Source organism: Falco naumanni, chromosome 2, assembly GCF_017639655.2.
Source record: "Falco naumanni isolate bFalNau1 chromosome 2, bFalNau1.pat, whole genome shotgun sequence".
Classification (NCBI taxonomy): domain Eukaryota; kingdom Metazoa; phylum Chordata; class Aves; order Falconiformes; family Falconidae; genus Falco; species Falco naumanni.
Window position 1 is genome coordinate 90,084,428 of NC_054055.1, and position 17,445 is coordinate 90,101,872.

The following is a 17,445-nucleotide window of genomic DNA, read 5'->3' on the forward strand; positions in this document are numbered from 1 at the left end:
AAGTTACTGATGTTATTCTGACTGGAAGACGGCATCTTGGGCACATGGCCATTAATGACTAAGTCTGCTTTTTCCACAACAGTCAGGTGCTGGGCAAGACAGATCATGCATTTCTTCCCACAGGTCATTACGTGACAGAAATATTTTTTGCTTCTTCTGTATTGCTATGACTGGGAAGAAAAAAACACCCAAATCAAAACTAGAACATGCACACACAACAGTAAAACTGTAATACAATAATAAAAAACCAAACCAGAACACCCTTCAAAACTAGAGGTATGTTGTTTTCTGTAACAAACAGACCACCTACTAGCAAGCAAGGAGGAAAAAGCATACGTGTGTGAATACAAAATGTTGTTAACGTGGGTTTTAGTCACCATAGCAGTCAGAGTGCCTGTGCCAGTAGCCTGGGCACGCACGAAATCCTGGACTGTCTACCTACAAAATCAGTGCTACAGCTTAAAAGTGTACTTTTAACCTTTATATAAACACAGCTTGTGAAAAGCTTGGTTTGCCAGTAATGTTATAATTAAAGGCTAGGGGTCTTACGGTGTGTGTTTATATTGTTTCTTCTTCCTCCAAAATGAACCTTATTTCTAGCTGGACACGCACTCCTAAGGTTTTTCCCTGTAAGCATTTACTACAAATTAGATTAAGAAAGGTACAGTCAGAAAAAAAAAATGTTGTTTTCAGTTTGGTGGTTTTTGAAAGCTACCTTGATTCCATAGATCTCCCTGCATGCATGGGAAATTCGTGGATTTAAAAACACATTGAAAAGCCATAGGCAATGTCTTGGGTTTGCACTGTGAAGGTGCAAGAAGAGCAAAAACATCCTGCAAATGGCATTCCATTATGAATTTTTGTCCTGCATTTCATACACAGACAGACCCAAAAAAGGAAGCAAAGAGATTTTAGTAGAGAAGCAAGACCATCTGGAACAGTTTGGCTGGAAAGGAAAAGCAAACCCCTTCAAACAGACACTAGGCACACATCTGTAATAGCTGAAAGATACACTGTCTGCAGATGAAAACTGGAAGTTCAGCTTTGGACCAATACCAAGACTGGGCAGGAATAGCTGAATGGTCTGAGATGCTATCAAATAACATACAGATCATAGTAAACCAGAAAAAAACCAAACTATGAAACTCTTAGCAAGAGCGAGAGACTGCGTGGCTGTTTCTAGCACACCTTCCTTTCTTTGTGCAAACGATTGTACCTCTGGTCCAAGTGTGTTGTTGGACAGATATGCTTCAGCCATAAAACTGCTAAGCCAGGGGCAGCTGTTCTCTCGAGGGGCTGTTCACCCCCTTCAGGATTTACACGTAAGGGCTCTTTCTGAAAAAAAGGCTTTGTTCATTGCCTGGGTGCCAGGTTGCAGGGTGATCATGCCTTAAAACGTAGTGAGGAGGCAACTAGCACTAAATCTGGCTCTCTGAGCTCACCTGCAAATCAATTCTGTGCCCACCTGTCTGCAATGAGGGGCTGCCCAAAGCCTCCCACAGCTTAAATCCTGATCTGGGAAGGAGACCTCCTCAGATGAGCATGGAGGGAGTAAACAGCTTGGTGGAGTGTGAACTGGCTGCAAAGGTGCTTTGCTGCAGGTAGGCACATTCCAGGGTAGATAAGCAATTGTATAATAACCAGAACTTATATATGCAATAAAGGATCTCACCTGTGGTCTGTGCCTTCATATGCCACACTTACAAATCTAGCTAAAATGTTTATGGTTCTGCAGAATAGAAAAAGTACCCAAAACACTAACTTGCAAAAGACCCCTGGATGATTTTACAACATCTGACAACTTGCTGCAACCCATGAGTGGTTTTACCTTAGGGAGTTGGTGTGTTTGGTGTACCCAACTTGTCACATGCAGGGGGGTTCACTGACTCCCCCAGCTCAACAGAGATGGGCAGTGGCAGTTCAGGCTGCCAGAGGGAAGGAGGGCACTGGAGAAAACTATAAGGTCCTTCCCAAGGGATGGCCATTTCTTGTGTTTTTCAGTATACAACAGCTAAATATTCACATCATGTTAGTATTGCCTTAATAATGAATAACTTGTACTGTTTGGGGGTTTTATGTTGTTTTCTCTTACAAGTCTAAATGTTTTGGTTTTGTTGTGTCTGCCTTTGGACAGAAGTAGGGGTCTTGTGAATGCAGTGAAGGAGATTCACAATAGCTGTCCTATCTTTCTGGTTTTGGCAAGGATTTCTTTCATCCTATTGTAGAACTCAAGCAGCCTGTCTGAGTCTCAGCTTTTTTGCCTGTACGATGGCAAAACTGCACTTGCCCGCAGAGCGGAGAGGTGGAAGGGTCCCGCCGGTGGTGGCTGCAGTAGGACAAGAAACACCAAAGTGTTTATTGATCACCATACAAGTAGACCAGTGAATTCCTCTGATACTTTTCCTACTTGGAAATGCATCATCTTTCAATGATTCTTTTAAAAGTCGTCACCAAATTCAAATGTTGAGCTTTGCTAGGCAGAATCGTTACGATTTATTCCAAAGTACAGGGTTAAAGGCCTCCCTCACAGAGAGAGAGAGAGACTGCATAGTTGTATTAGCTGGTATTTGTATTAGCCAAAAGGTGGGTTAAGCTCAGCTTACTCCTTAGGCGTAATGAACCACAAATTACTGTAAATATTCACATCCTATCAGCAGCTGTCACATCATCTTAGCAGCTGGCAGGGGGTACAGCTAGAAATCTTTGACTGTCCAAAGAGCAGAGTGGAGTCTGAAGTAATATAAAAAGTCATCACCAAATAATTGAAAGAATAGATTCATACCAGCCTTAAAAAGTAAACAAACAGCATCACTGTAGTGAGTGTATATTTATATTTAGAAGTTTCATTTTCTGTGCTCTTCTGCCCTCTCAAACCTTTGAATGGAGTCTGGTAGGCATGATTTAATTTCTGATGCTTTAAACAAATATGCTACAAAAGTGCTGCCTTCTCTTAATGCAGCTCTGTCTGGGCAACGCTGACACACTCCTGACAACGTTAACTCTTGTGATCCATTGATATGGAAGTTTACACATTAAGCACATTTGCAAAGACCTGCCAGAAATGAAAAGCAATTTGAAGTGGAATAGGTGTAATGAGTATTGTCATCTACTTGGCATGTATCTGAATGCAGTTTTCTTTCACCCCTTGCACACATTCGGTCTACATAGTTCAAAGTGTTAATTTGTTATCTTCTTCCGTCAGGACTAAATACACACATAGGACATAGGTGCACACCATAGTCATCCTGAACTGAGACACAGGCTCCTGAGTGATTGTGAGTTGGGGCTCCGCTTTGCAGAGCCAGAAGACTGCGGGGCAGGACTTCCAGGACATCATATCTGGCTTTACTCAGGAGAAGTTTCTTTGGCAAAGGCTCAATACCTGTTTCATTAGATGAAACTCGGAGCCTGTCTTTCCATAAGGAAGCAAAAGTAGTATCTGCCAGTAGACAGCCTGGAAGTTCCAGATGGTGTCTTTCAAGCTAAGAAATTCCTCCTCCAGATGTCAGAGTTTTGGTACTCCTGCGTTTCCAGAAGGTCCACATCTGGAGATGGGCAAAAAAGAAACATTGAAGGAGCTCACCTTTGGGCAGGGTACACCTTGCACATTCAACTTCTGCAGCTGACACAGGGGTTGGTTGATCTGCCGCAGACCCAGCCTGGCAGCCCATCCCGGTCCAGCTACCAGTGCTATGTGTGACAGAGATGGCAGCAAAGTGGCATCAGCTTGGCACGGGCAGGCTTGTAACCTGAGAGGAGGACATCACCCCAGCACAGCGCAGCACCCGGTGCTTCTAATTGTATGAACAGTTACACTGGCACTTCCACAGCAAACTCAAGAGGGATAAGAAGGCTGGGGCTGAAGAGCAGGAGAGATGTGTGTGGTGTTTCTGGTGAGGGCTGGGACCTTGAGGGTGCAGGACTTGCTTTGGGCTCTCACCCAGCAGCTGAAATCTAGTAGAAGACCAGGCACATCTCTCCAAAGTTTCCCAGCTACCAGGCTACTCTGAAGTTAGCCAGCTGATTGCCGTGGCATTTCTGCATGGCTGAAGATAGCTGCAGCAGCGTATCCCAGCTGTCCACCTTGTTTTAGTACCAGCAAATCCTCTTTTAAGGCCTCTCCCAGGAGACTACTCTCCCAGACAAACCCGTCAATGTAAATACACATGGTCTATCAAGGTGAATTTCATCAGTGTCTGTTTCAGGAAGGAAGGAGATGCTTCAGAGCAACTAGAAACTGTACTCCTGGCCTCTTTCCTTTTATTTCCTGAACCATTTTCAAAACAGCTGTCACATATTCCTCTTACATTTTATCATCTCATCTCAGGACATGCAATAGATATATTCCTGAGTTCCTGAGGGGACAAAGTTTCATTATAAAGAGATTATTTAAAAAAAAAAAAAAATCATAGGAAAGAGAAAGAAACCCAGATGTTTTTCATGCTAGTGAGGCAAATTTGTAGGAAGAGATAATTTTATTAGGCTGGCCTGAGTAAGCTAGGAAAAAACAGAAGAGCTTTTAGATGTGAGGAATCATCAGAGACAGCAGTGTGTCAGTGACATTTTAATAGATATATTTGCTTCCCCAAGAAAATTTATGGCTCAAACACAGTAACCTTAGGCAGTTTCTTAACTGCAACTGGGCTTGAAAGGCAGAAGCAATTTTAGCATACTATGAGCTAGCCCCTAGAGAGACCTTTTCTGCACATCTTTTTCTTGGTTTGATGAATCCACTAAATATTTTTAGATACTGCTTACATTCCTAATAGCCTCCTTGTCTCTTCCCCTCACATTTTTGTTATTTTATTAGAGTATCTTTTTGGTTTACAGGATAAATTGTTCATGTTAATGCATAAGTTGCAGGGGGTGTGGACTATCTGAGACCCAAGCAAGCTTTCTTACTTTTGCTTGGCAGTTCCCATGGCAGCATCTGTTAGCTCTCCCTTAATCTAACTTCTATCTGATTTACCTCCACTTGCCTCTTCTATTATCTCCTCTTGTCACCAATTTCCTCTTTCCTAGCATCTGACAAGTTGACTAGCACCTTCACGCAGCAACTATCACAGCTCCTCCAGCATCTTTCAGCCCTTGCTGACAGCTGAATAATATGGTATCTGTCCTGTTTCAGAACTGTCATTCCCACATAATAATTTTCAGAGAATAATTTATCTGATGCCCTTTGTTTCTTTTTCCTCTGTCTCCCAATTCTCTGTAGTCAGTTTACAGTTTTTTCCAATATTTACTCCCCAGCAATTCATTCTGACTTTGCAAGTGGAAGCAAGAAGCTGAATCAGTTCCACCCAAATTCTGAGCTGTGTATTTTGGGAGCGGGGGAGCTGTTCAAGTCTCACGACAGAAAATTATTATCTTGTCTGACTGGCAGGTAATACTTAGGGTCCAATTTCTGCAGTGCAAACATTTGCATGGACTGAAAGTAATTTATATAAACATTTGACAACAATTGCTTGGAATTTACTATGTCTGAAAACATTCACATCAGTAAAATTAATTCAGTGAAATGCTTGTAAAAAGCCACATTGTTATCTCTCTAGAAAGATCGGAAACTTTTTAATAATTGGTATTTTTATTGAAGTCTCATTTTCTGCAAGAATCTCAGCTTTTGCTCAAAATAAATCTATTTTTGAAGATATTTTTATCAGAAAAAAAATTGAAAATGTGATCTATGTCCTAAAGATTAAAAAAAAAAAACCAACAAAAACAAAAGCAAAAAATCCCTGACCGAATACAGTAAAAAGGTATATATCTCTTTAAATTTCAATCTTCTGTGAGCCAGGCTTGTAACAGCTTAGTCCAATAATACTGAAGAAAATGTATTCAAACCAAAAGCATGCTTTTAATGATTCTTGGGCTATTTTTGTAACACTTGACAAACCTGTTCCCTTTTAAAAAAGTCAGGTATAATGCCTCTGCTGTTTAAAAATAGATAGACATAAAGCACAGCATTGTTATATACTCAGTATGGTTCCCAAATGCATCCACGTGCTTCTGATTCTTGCAGTGGTTGAAGAAAGGGTGTCTCTTTGCCTTTACGTTTTGCCTGCAGTTCCCACTGCCTGTGGTGACCTTTGTGGAAGCTGTTTGTATCCCATTGGAAAGTTATTGGCCTGTATAAAACTGTGTGGAGCTTAGAGTGTCCCTGAGAAGCCATGGTGCAGCAAAGTCAGTAACTATTCCAAATTAAAGGTATGCATGTGTCCAAGCAACTCACGGCCTTCGTGGGCCAGTGGCAAGCATCTTTCAGCTATGTTCCAGTACTAGTTTGCCATCCACCCCTGTCACCCATGTGCAGGGCACCCAGGAAACAGCAGACAGTGATGTCTTAGAGAAACACCGTGCTGTCGTGCTGGATTACGTGGAATTGCAGACTGGCTGACGAGGGATGGCACCCTCAGAGATCATCTGTTCTGCCCCCCTGGTCAGGGCAGGGTCAGCAAGAGCAGGTTGCTCCAGGCCATGTCCAGCTGGGTTTTAATAGCTCCGTGCATTGAAACTCCACAGCCTCTCCGGGCACCTGTGCCAGGGCTTGACCAGCCTCCCAGTAAAGAAGTGTCTTGTCATGTTTGGTGGTACCTCCCAGTTTTCAATTTGTGCCTGTTGCCTCTCATCCTGTCACTGGCTACCACTGAGAAGAATCTGGCTCCATAATCTTTACTCATCTATAAATTTCATCAGGTATTTTTATATATATATATATACAGACACACCCCATATATAAATCTTATCAGGTATTTTTATACATGGAGAAGATCCCACTGAGTCTTTTCCAGGCTGAACAGTCCCAGCTTGCTCAGACTCTCCTTGTATATGTATATACATGTGATGTATACCCACCAACCATTTTACGTGCTCAGCTGCATCCCTGGAATATTCTAGATCTTTCTAGATGCTTGTTTATAGAACATGGGTACTTCTCTGATTTATGAATGTACCTGTGTATGCTCTGTATGCTCAATAATCTTAAAATGTCATTATGTTCTTACCTCTGCATCTACAGCAGATAGATACATACTGGTCAACAAGATGTAAACTACACTAGCAGGGTCTTCCCATATACCTGAAAAAGTAATGAAAAATGACTCATATTTTGTGTATTTGATACAACCTCAGTGGCAAAGCCCTAAAGCAAGTGACCCCCCACCCCTCCCCATTCCCTCCAAGAATTTCAGAGGGGAAAGAAAGCCTAAAAAAGGAGGGAAGCCCTATTGATATCCCATAGGAAAGAGGGAAGATTGGAAGAAAAAAACGGTGAGCAGACCTGAAATGTGTGTGTGGCTGATGCTGCTTCATTAGCTCTGAGAAGAATTTCTGTTAAGAGCCATCCCTTAAAATGAAGCAAAGCTTTTTAATGGCAGCAGAGCCTAGGAGCCGGGGTCAGCTGGCCTGTCAAAATGTCTGGCAGTAAATGGCTGGGAAGAAGAGCCCCAGCGCTGGGCACAGCAGTGCCGCCCCCGAGGAAAGAGGAGCTGAGGAAGCCCCCGGTGTCCCCGCCACCTGCGGGAAAACACCTGCTGGAGCTGCTTTTTGTGGTCTGAAAAATTAGAGTGGAGACGAGGGCTTTCCTGTCTGTTGGGACGAGCAGAAGCAAAGTGTGGCTAATGTCACAAGGGCCGAGAGAAAGTCCCTTGGCACAGCTGGGGTGCCAGCCTAAGCCACAGCACCTAATGGCTCCAAACACCCAGGCGAGGGTTGTTCTGGAGGGCACAGTGACAGTTGCCCCACCAGAGGACAGAAGAGGGTAAAAAAGCTATAGGTAAGCTTAGATAACTTATGCTGCCCTTTATGTTGACCTGCAAATGTTATCTTTTTTATCCTCAACTAAAATAATGTGAAGGCAATTGATTTATGTCTGAGAATGAGTTGGGAAAATGAAGTCCCTGAGCACGAGGATGGTTAGGCATCGCTTTCTCATGGAGGATGAGAAGTAGAAGAAGGGAGCCAAATGACCCCATTTAAATATGGCGCTCCCAGCCGAGTCCTGGCAGAAGGGGTAGGCGGGAAAAGGAGGCACATTTAGATTGCCTATCTGCAGCTATTGGCTTGGTTTAATTTTAGCAGGTTCCTTGGGTATTACGGGACAGAACCGCTCCCTGCAGTCAAGGTTGTTCTGACAGAATCATCATAAAGCCATTAATTGTACGATCCTGTCTAGCTGCTTCTTTGGGAGTGTTATCTCACTGCACTAAGAGCCCGTGAACAAGTATTTCCTATCAGTTGTGTAACCTAGGTAATGTCCTGAAGTAGAAGGTGCTCTGTAAAGGGCGGAGAGCCCCAAAACCAGAGCGAGCTCCTTGCCAGTGACACGTGAACCTCTGCCTGCCCCAGTGGGATTAAGCCTGGGTGACAGGGAAGCCCCTCCAGACAAACCTGGCTGAGCTAGGATGGAGCTACACATGCCCTTAGTCCACGGCCAGGCTGTAGGGCTCTGCTGTAACCCCGCCGCTGAAAGAGAGGTGACACCAGGAGGCCAAGACCATGCCATAGGTACGTTTCTGCCAGAGCAGAGGCAGTGTAGGGACACCTCCACGCCTTACAACATGGAGGCCACCTCATGCACACAGGCAAGGCTGGACCGCCTCCCACAAAGGGCAGCCATCAATAGTGATCATAACTCATTGTTATCATCGGTCATGATCCATCAGCACCCGCTGGCAGCAGCAGTGGGGTGGGGAGGGATGCAGCTGGGATATCTGGCACCCTGCCACTCCTGGCTAGTTTGCACATGTGCATGCATCACACATGAAGTGCCAAGAAGTCCCTTCTCCCCTCCTTTCTCGCCTAGCCTCCAGCATCCAGCTCCAAGGGCCCAGCACCAGGCAGCTCGCTTACTTTTCACTGATGGAAAGGCCCTGGGGGCTTTTCTGGGGAATAGAAATGTGGAGGGAGGAGGCACTTGATCAACCTAACCACAGTGAAGCCCAAGAAACGGCTACACAAAACTTGTCACTACAAGATCTCCTTGGGAAACCCGGGTCCAGTTTTCTAGTTTACTAACGTGTCTGTGAAGATGGGAGCCCCCTCCAACCAGCCGAGGGCGTGGGTGAAGCCGTGCTGCTCCTCAGTAAGGGGGTAACACCTGGTGCTGTTGAGGTGCTGTCAAAGGTAGCACCCTGCTTTACCATACAGTATTATCACACTCTGCCTCCAAGTTTCAGAGCCGTGTGGATATTTGCAGAATGAAGAGGGTAGCTTATTTTTTTCAAATTTCTTTCATTTTCCCTCACCTGCTTTGACTAACATTTGAGCACATTGGCATTTCACGTTCCCATAGCCATTCTGCATATACTATTTTGTCCTTGAAGAGGGCTTCTGTCTGATCACATTTCCCAGATCTCTTTCTTCTCTAATCCAAAATTAGACCTGGACTGTAAATGGTTTCTTCTGCCTCATAGAAATCTTTTGATATGAAAAAAAAATTTTAAAAATTAAGCTTTGGAAAATGGAGGTCTTTGAAAGTAGGGCTGAAGAGAGAATAACTAGCTAGAAGACAAATGATGGGGAGAGGCAGCGTGTGGGCTTTGCATAAAGCTGTGCAAAGCAAGAACTCCACTGAAAGTGAAAAACAGGGTTGTTCTTACAAAAAGTTTTCATTTTAACAAATATGCCACTTCTATGATGACAAGATTATTAAGTAAAAAATCCTAACCACATGTACCCCCAATTCCCTTCTACAACTATGCAGTACCTTTCTTTCATTTCTCCTCAAAATACCAGTAAATTTATCTTCTTGTTCTCCCTTTCTTAAAAACAAATGAAGCAGAATAATATTCATAATTCTGTAAAGAAAATTACTTTCGATCCTATTCCCTTGCATATTATTTTTGTAAGGGTCAGCCATGAATCAATCTCTCTTGCTGCATTTTTTCTTTGCAGTGAAGTGGTAAAATGTGGAGTGCTCTGTAGCTAGAAATGTAATTGTGTAGACATAAAAATCATATCCATAACCATCCACGGATATTTATTTCAAGATGTGTCTGTGTCCTTCAGAGCAATAACTATAGCAACTGAGAATGGGACAGGGGGAGCTTAAATGTTGTGACTCATTTATTTCCAGCAGATGTAATACACTTCAGAGAAACCATAGTGGTCATAACATCAGGGACACTCTCATGTACTGGAGAAGCTTTAAAGCCATTAAAATCAAATACGAACCATTAAAGCTATTCAGGTGTTTTTCAACTTCTTATTTAAGGCACAGACACCAAAGATTGCAGTTGTGTTATTCTGTCTGATGTCTAGTAACTCTTTAGAAAAACTAAAAAGGCTGTGCTGTCAGGCTGTGTCTTCTGTAGGAATAAGGAAAACCAACCCAAGTTGAGCAAACATAATTTTGTGATGCTGTGATTTATAATGTTCATGCTAGGTAATTCAGTTAAGATGTTAAAATTTGTAACACTTTTTACATGTGAAATAGTAGCACATTCTTGCAGCAAAAGGATTTTTATTCAATACCAACAGATAAACAGTGTAACATGTGGGGTACAGTTAAAGATCCAGAGCCCAGAGGGGTCTGCTAAAGAGGACCAGCCTGTGCCCAGTGCAGAGGGAAGGGGCCAGACCTGGAGGGAGGGCGGTGTGGAGGCAGAGCAGGTGGGGAAGGAGTAGCTGGCTGGCCAGCCTGGTGCGGGGACTGCAGCTGCTGCGCGGAGCTTGCAAAAAAGTGCTTTTTCTTTGCAGCCAGTTGAGGAACGGGATGTGGAGGTGAGCACAGATGGAGAGTGTCTTTTCCCACAGAACAATATGGTTTATAAATGACTTAAGAGCCATAGACAAAAGGAATGTGAGACATCCAAAGTGCCTCATATGTAGTATGTTTCTGACAGGTAACTGGTACAGCTAGAGACAAAGAATCAGATGGATGCCCATAGAGCAATATGTTCTTACAAACTGTCTGGAGGAAAGAAAGGCTGTAAATCAGAGTCCTTTAGGAAGATGATGAATATCTTTTCATGGGTATATGCTGAGAAATGATGGCTTTTGCTTATGCAGCACTGCCTGTGTTTATCATGAAGAGGTTTTCAAAAGCTGCTGGACCCCTTTGGCACATCACTGCTTCAAGCATCTTTCTTGCGATGACAATGAAAACTGTCACACAGCATGGAAAAGATTCCTGCATCAGGTATTATTCTCCACTAGAAAGCTATACCATAGTTTAAATTAGCAAGGCGCTTCTGAACCTTTATTTAAAATGTGTGTGCGCTGACATCCCAAGAAAAGATTTTCTTTATTTAATTGCACTGTCAGCGCCGATGCTTTCAGCTAAAACCACTCGGAGTTAGACCTTTTAATAGAAAGTGACAATTTAGATTGCCACGATAGCAGGATAAATGGTGCTTAAAGTCATTACTAACCTGATGCTGCAGTTGGCTCCAGACCAGTTTATTAAAGCAAAAGAAAGGTGGAGGGAGTAGGAGAAGAGGAAATTAAGTGGTGAATCATTAATTCTTTTTGGTACTCGCTGTAACAACAGCTGCGATGAACGTGTTTACCCGTACGAGGGGACATTGCACAACCCCATCCCCGCTCCGCACCACCCAGCATCCCTCGCCGGTGGATCGGCGGCACCGCTGGCACCGGCTTTCCCACGGGACGGTGCCCTGGTCCCCCGGCTCGCTGCCGCGGCGCGCCGGGTGGGCAGCTGTGGCTCGGCAGGCGCCCCCGGCCCGCAGCGCCCGGGCAGGGGGTCCCCTCCCCCCGCTGCCAGTGCCGAGCCGCGCCAGGCCTGTGGCCCGGAGCCAGGCGGCTGGTGCCGGGGGGGCGACGGCCGTTCCCTGCGGGGCGGCCTCTCCTCCATCGTGCCCTGGTGAAACACCGCTGCCGGCGGGGTCCCCCGGCCGCTGGCTGCCGGCGGGTTTAACGCGGGCCCCGGCGGCGCTGCGCCCCCCGGCGGGCAGGCGGGGAGCCCCGGCGGGAGGGCCGGGGCGCGGGGGGCTGCCCTGCCGTGCCCGCCCCCTCCGCGGCGGGCCAGCGCCCACCGGCCTTATCCGGCACCGCCACCTAGCGGCCAGCCCCCGGGCCCCGCACCCCCCGCCCGCAGGGCGGCCTTGGCCGGGGCGGGGCGGGGGGCTCGGCCGGCTGCCCGGGCGGGCTGGAGGCGGGGGCGGGGGGGCGCGGCGCTGGGCCGAAAGCCGGGGGGGAGCTCTCAGGCGGAGGAAGGGCCGGGGGAGGCCGGCGCTGCAGCCGCAGGGCAGCCCGGCGACGCTGCCCGTGCCCCTGGGCGCGCAGGGCCGGGGGCTGCAGCCCCTCCGCGGGGCGGGCTGGCCCGGGCCGGCCGGCGGCCGCGGCGCTTGTGCCGTGGAGGAGCGCGGTGCTGTCCCGGGGCCCGCTGCCCGTGTCAGGGAGCCGCCGATCGTTTGGGCTGGGGAAGACCTTCGAGATCGCCGGGTCCAACCGCTGACCCAGGGCTGCCGCAGTCCATCGCTAAACCACATCCCGAAGCGCGGCACCTACGTGGGGTTTAAACACCTCCAGGGACGGTGACTCCACCCTGGGCAGCCCGTTCCAATGCCTGACCAGCCTTTCAGTGAAGAAATTTTTCCTAATATCCAACCTAAACCTCCCCTGGCATAATAGGAGGCCGTTTCCTCTTGTCCTGTCACTTGTCATCTGGGAGAAGAGACCAACCGCCACCTGCCTACAGGCTCCTGTCAGCAGTTGTAGAGAGCAGTAAGGTCCCCCCAGAGCCTCCTCCGCGCCAAACTAAACAACCCCAGGTGCAGAAGTTAGGGAAACCTTTGCATTCAGGGGGCTTTCCAGCTCCACTGGAGCAATTCCCACTTCTCACCCCTCTGCCTCTTGCTCGGAACAGCTCCGAACAGAAAGGCTCCCGGCAGCTGGAACCTGGCGGGTGAGAAGCACCACAAGCTTCCCGAGTATCCACCGTCTGCCAGGAAAGCTGCACAGTCTTCTCCTCATTTGGAGACACCCCACACCACCTCCTCACTAAGCTCTCAAAGTGGTTTTCAGGGTTGGTTTGATGTTCAAACCCTGTCTCTGCAGCCGGGAGCACCACGCGCTGATGGAGCTTCCTCTGTGGTGATGGAGGAAAAGCTGTGCGCTCCTGAACCCTGCCATCGCCATCGCTTGGCCGGTCAGCCGGGCTTAGCCTGATCCTGGCCAGGATGACTGAAAACCAAAAGAAAACTCTGTGCTTGCTGTCCCTTGAACTGGGCAGCCCCAAGAGGGAACGGGTCTCCTGCAGGTTCCTACTGCCGGTCCCACTGACGAGATCATTGATTTGAGACTGGCGAGCCTCTTAGTGCTAATGAGCTAAGCAGTGGCAGGTCTGATGAGGTTTTGGATACAAGAACGTACTTAATCCTGTGATGGGACAGAAAATCCTGCCTGCAGGGGGGCAATGTGCTTGGCCAGGGGGTACTGGCACAGGATGCACTGTGTGGCACAAGGGTTGAGGTGCCCCCAGAACCACAGGGGTGATCTTGCAGCCCAGGAGTGGTCCTGGGCATCCAAACCATACAAAAGCCACTGACATGTCCAAAGGATGGACATGGTGCCCTCAACATTGACCCTCTTCCTCAACAGGTCCTCTTCTAGCAATCCGGCCTGTTGGTTAGTGTAGGCAGAGCCTTCAATGCATGTTAGCTGCCATTTACATTACAGTTCATTGTACATTCTTAAAAAAAAAAAAGGGGGGGGGGAATTAATGTTATTTTTAGGCACTTGAAGCTCAACTCTAAGAGGCTCCTCTGTAATCTGGGGTTGTTTTCAAGTTTCAGAGTCAAGATCAAGTTAGTTTGATTTTCTTTTAAGCAAGACCTGTGACATGCTGAACAGACATCACTTGCCAAATATTTTTACCTTTCAAGCACTGGTGTAGTTCATGAGTGGGTGTATGTTCTGGGGGACATCTCTTACCTTCTCCCACTTGTATTTATTTGAACAGAGATAGCAAATTAAGTCCTTCCCTTCCCTGAGAAGTCAGGGATGGTCCTTCAAGTACAGGGTGTTTCTCTTTGCTGGGAATGGGTCTTCTGCACTGGGAAATGTGATGTAGCTGGTGCCTTACTGCTGGTATCCCCTTCCCAGCCTCCTTGTCTCCCTGCAGCAAGAAGAAAATCTCTTTTTAGCCAGTCCTTTATGTAACCGATCCCCCTGTAAGTGGCCAAGTGGGTGCTTGGGTTGCATTTGGTTGTCTGCAGCTCTTTTCAAAAGCTCTCAACTACAAAAAGGGACATGCAGTAAGAAAAGGAATTGCTTCTCAGCCACTCTTGCTAGCTCAGCAGCCATCCCTCTCTCCAGCCGGAGCCAGAGGGGGAGAGGGGGTTAGGGGTTAGCTCCTTCCCAGTGCACAGCAGCCAGGAGGCCCCATGACCCAGCACAAACGATTTGGACTCCCAGGAAGGCAGCCAAACAGGGATCCTCTTCACCAGCTGCACCGGAGCACATGCTCCACATCCACATTACGGGGCAGGTTGTGGTCCATGTTCACGGTAAGAGCTGCTTGGACTCAGCAGTACGGCTCCGTTGTCCCTCCTGCCGCAGGCAGCAGCCGATCCTGCCCTCCTTCAGTGTTTCTCTTTAGGCTTGCAAGGAAATCCCAGCACGGGGCACTTAGAGCACGGGCTGTTTGTCTTTCTGCAGTGGCCAGCTTCTCCTGATGCTTCCCAGGCTCTGTGCCTGCACATGTGAAGCATCTGAATTTGTGATGACAGCCCCAAGTCCCAGAACTGCTCTAAAAAGAGGAGGGACAGGGGTCCCCTTGCTCTGCAGCTACCATGAGGTAGTACCACTACCCCAGCTTTGCTGGTGTGTTTTTGCAAGGTGTATGCTATACTATAGAAAGGTCTGTTGTATGGCGATACAGGGTTGTGGGATTTTTTTTTTCCCTACATCTATCTGTGTCAGGTTTATGGTGATACTGGTCAACTGACCAGTGAGATGACAGCCTTGGGTACTGCTGCAAAGGAGCTCAGTGGGTCTGGTCAAGTGTCAGCATAGCTCCGACTGCCCACAGAGAATTCACACTGCTCCTTTGTAGAGGCTTCCTAGCAAAACTGCTGCACCGAAAGCCTAAGAGGTAGGGAAACTGGAGTACTCTCTTAGTATGTCCATGATAGGTGAAATGGTATTAATGATACTATGATTACGTTAACAAATATAGTAAATAAATAAAGTATATATTAGTTTTCTCAGTTTCAAGTACTTCTCTCTCAGTGCTCTCTGTTTCTGCCAGCGATTTGCCCTGGTGTAATGTCCCAGCTCCCGTACCTGTGAGTGCTTGTTAGTTATGATTCATCCTTTCAAATGGATACAATCCTGGCATTCCTTGTTTTCCTGGCCTGCCAGACAAAACACATCCCAGTCTAACTTTTTGTTAGTAAAGCCAGCTTTACAGTATCGGCCTTAAAAAAACTCATGATTCATGCCAGTGCAAGAGAAAAATCAGGTTGGTGTTATCTCCTTTTTTTGCATGTCACAAAAGTGTCTTTTCATCCATATGTGTTTCAAAGGACTTGTCTTGTCCATTGGGTGCAAGTAGGAAACATCCCTGGAGGACATTGCTACCTCCAAGTGCCATGGGACATGCTCTGGGCACCATGCCACCAGGTGTGGGTCCCCTCTGGGGCCAGTGTAGCACCTGGCAATCCCAAGACTTTCTGTTTCCTAAGGCCTGAACACCTCTGTGGTCCCCATTGGAAACGCCCTCATCAGGGCCGGTGCTCTCTGGTGATCTGTTTTGGGCTTTGATTATGGAATGTAAGTTTTTCAATCAAAAATCTGGTTTCAAGCACTTGGCTCCTCAAAATAGAGTCCAGGATGCTCAGCCAGGCACCTCAGCCCGCGGCCAGCACAGGGGTGCTGGCATCTCAGGGTGGTGGGATGGACAGGCATCCCCCCAGGCAGGAGGCCAGCAGAGACAAGCACCACAATGGGAGTCACCTCTCCTGAAGTTCATGGCACTCCATCGTGGAGCCGGTTGAAATCAGCCTCAATCCATGGTTAAACTGCAGTGGAAAATCAGGTGAGAGACAGAGCAGGGCTGAGCAGGTGTGGTGGTACATGGGGCTTGGGTACGGGGGGCTGTGCTTTCACACCAGCGGCAGCATACGAGGTCTGCGCTCCCAAGGTCTTCCGTGAGCTTCTCCAAAGCCAAGGCACATCATGTATACGCCTGTATCTGTAATGCAGGATGCGTTTGTTCTGTTTACCTCTTTTTCTGTTCCCTTCAGGTTCTTGGTCCTAACGGCAGCACTTCTTTACCCCAATATTTTGCCTGGATTCATGCCAAGATGACCTGCTAAAGCTTGTCTTCAATAGAACAGTAACATTTTCCAGATTTGTGGAGTTTCTGTGGGATTCTGGTAAATATTACAGAAGTCTGTATGCTACATGGCCTCTGACACACCTGTGCTTGCAGTTTTTAAAGTGCTCATCACCTATGGAAATTAATAGCGTTTTGATTGCCGTAGGTCTGGAAAAAAGCATCCCCAGCCTCATTTGATACTTCTGCTACTTTCAGGAAAAACAAAAACAAAAACACCAAACACAAAATGCTTCCCGTTTCTGCATCAGCATTTCAAGGAAACCAAAACAATCAAACCCCACTTCAAACTTCACCTAGTGAGAGATTTTGGCCATGCTGCCTTTGACGTGTATTGACAGCTACTTCTTTGGCCCTGACCACCCTGTGACTTGCTTATTGGTTCCAGTCAGCCACTCCTCGGTCAGTTTTCTACCTGCCATATTTGTGAATGGATTAATTGTGTTCCCTATTAATGATATATTACTTAATTTCAATTACTGCCTTTAACAAGCCAGCGAACCACAGTGAGCTGTTAGCCAGCTGCTTCTTTTCCTAATTAGTGGCACAGCCTTTGGGCTCACAAATAAGGCTGCCAAAGAACTCTGAGGTTGGCCTCCTGGCTCTGGGGGCCTTTGCTGCTGTTGTCCCAGTGAGGGGATGTCACCTGCACAGGCTGCAGGCACCTGAGCAAGCTGAGGAGCCTTCAGTAGAACCTGGCAGCAAAGCAGGGAGAGTTTCACAGCTAAGGAAATCCAAGTGGAAGGGTGGTAGATCCAAGGGGCAGGTGGGATTTGCTGGTCTGCATGAACTAGAACTAGTAACTGCTCCTGGCTCTTCCTCAGAGCAGCCAGAAATGGGTGTATTTATCCTCCAGTGCCCTGAATGTCTCTGGTACACAACATACAGTTGCATGATGGGTGGTTGAAGAATATCAGGTAGATGGATAAAACAAGAAAACAAATCAAATCAGAAGCAGATTGCTGGTAACTAAGCACGGCAGCTTCTTACTGTGAAGAGTTGCCCAATGCCAGTCTGGCTGCACCATGAACCAAGATGAGTGCACGAGTCAGCATTTCCTAAAGGCATCCAGTGAGAGTGAACTAATTGGACTAAATATCCCGAAGATATCTGGGCCAGCAGACACGCCACCTCCACGTTTCACC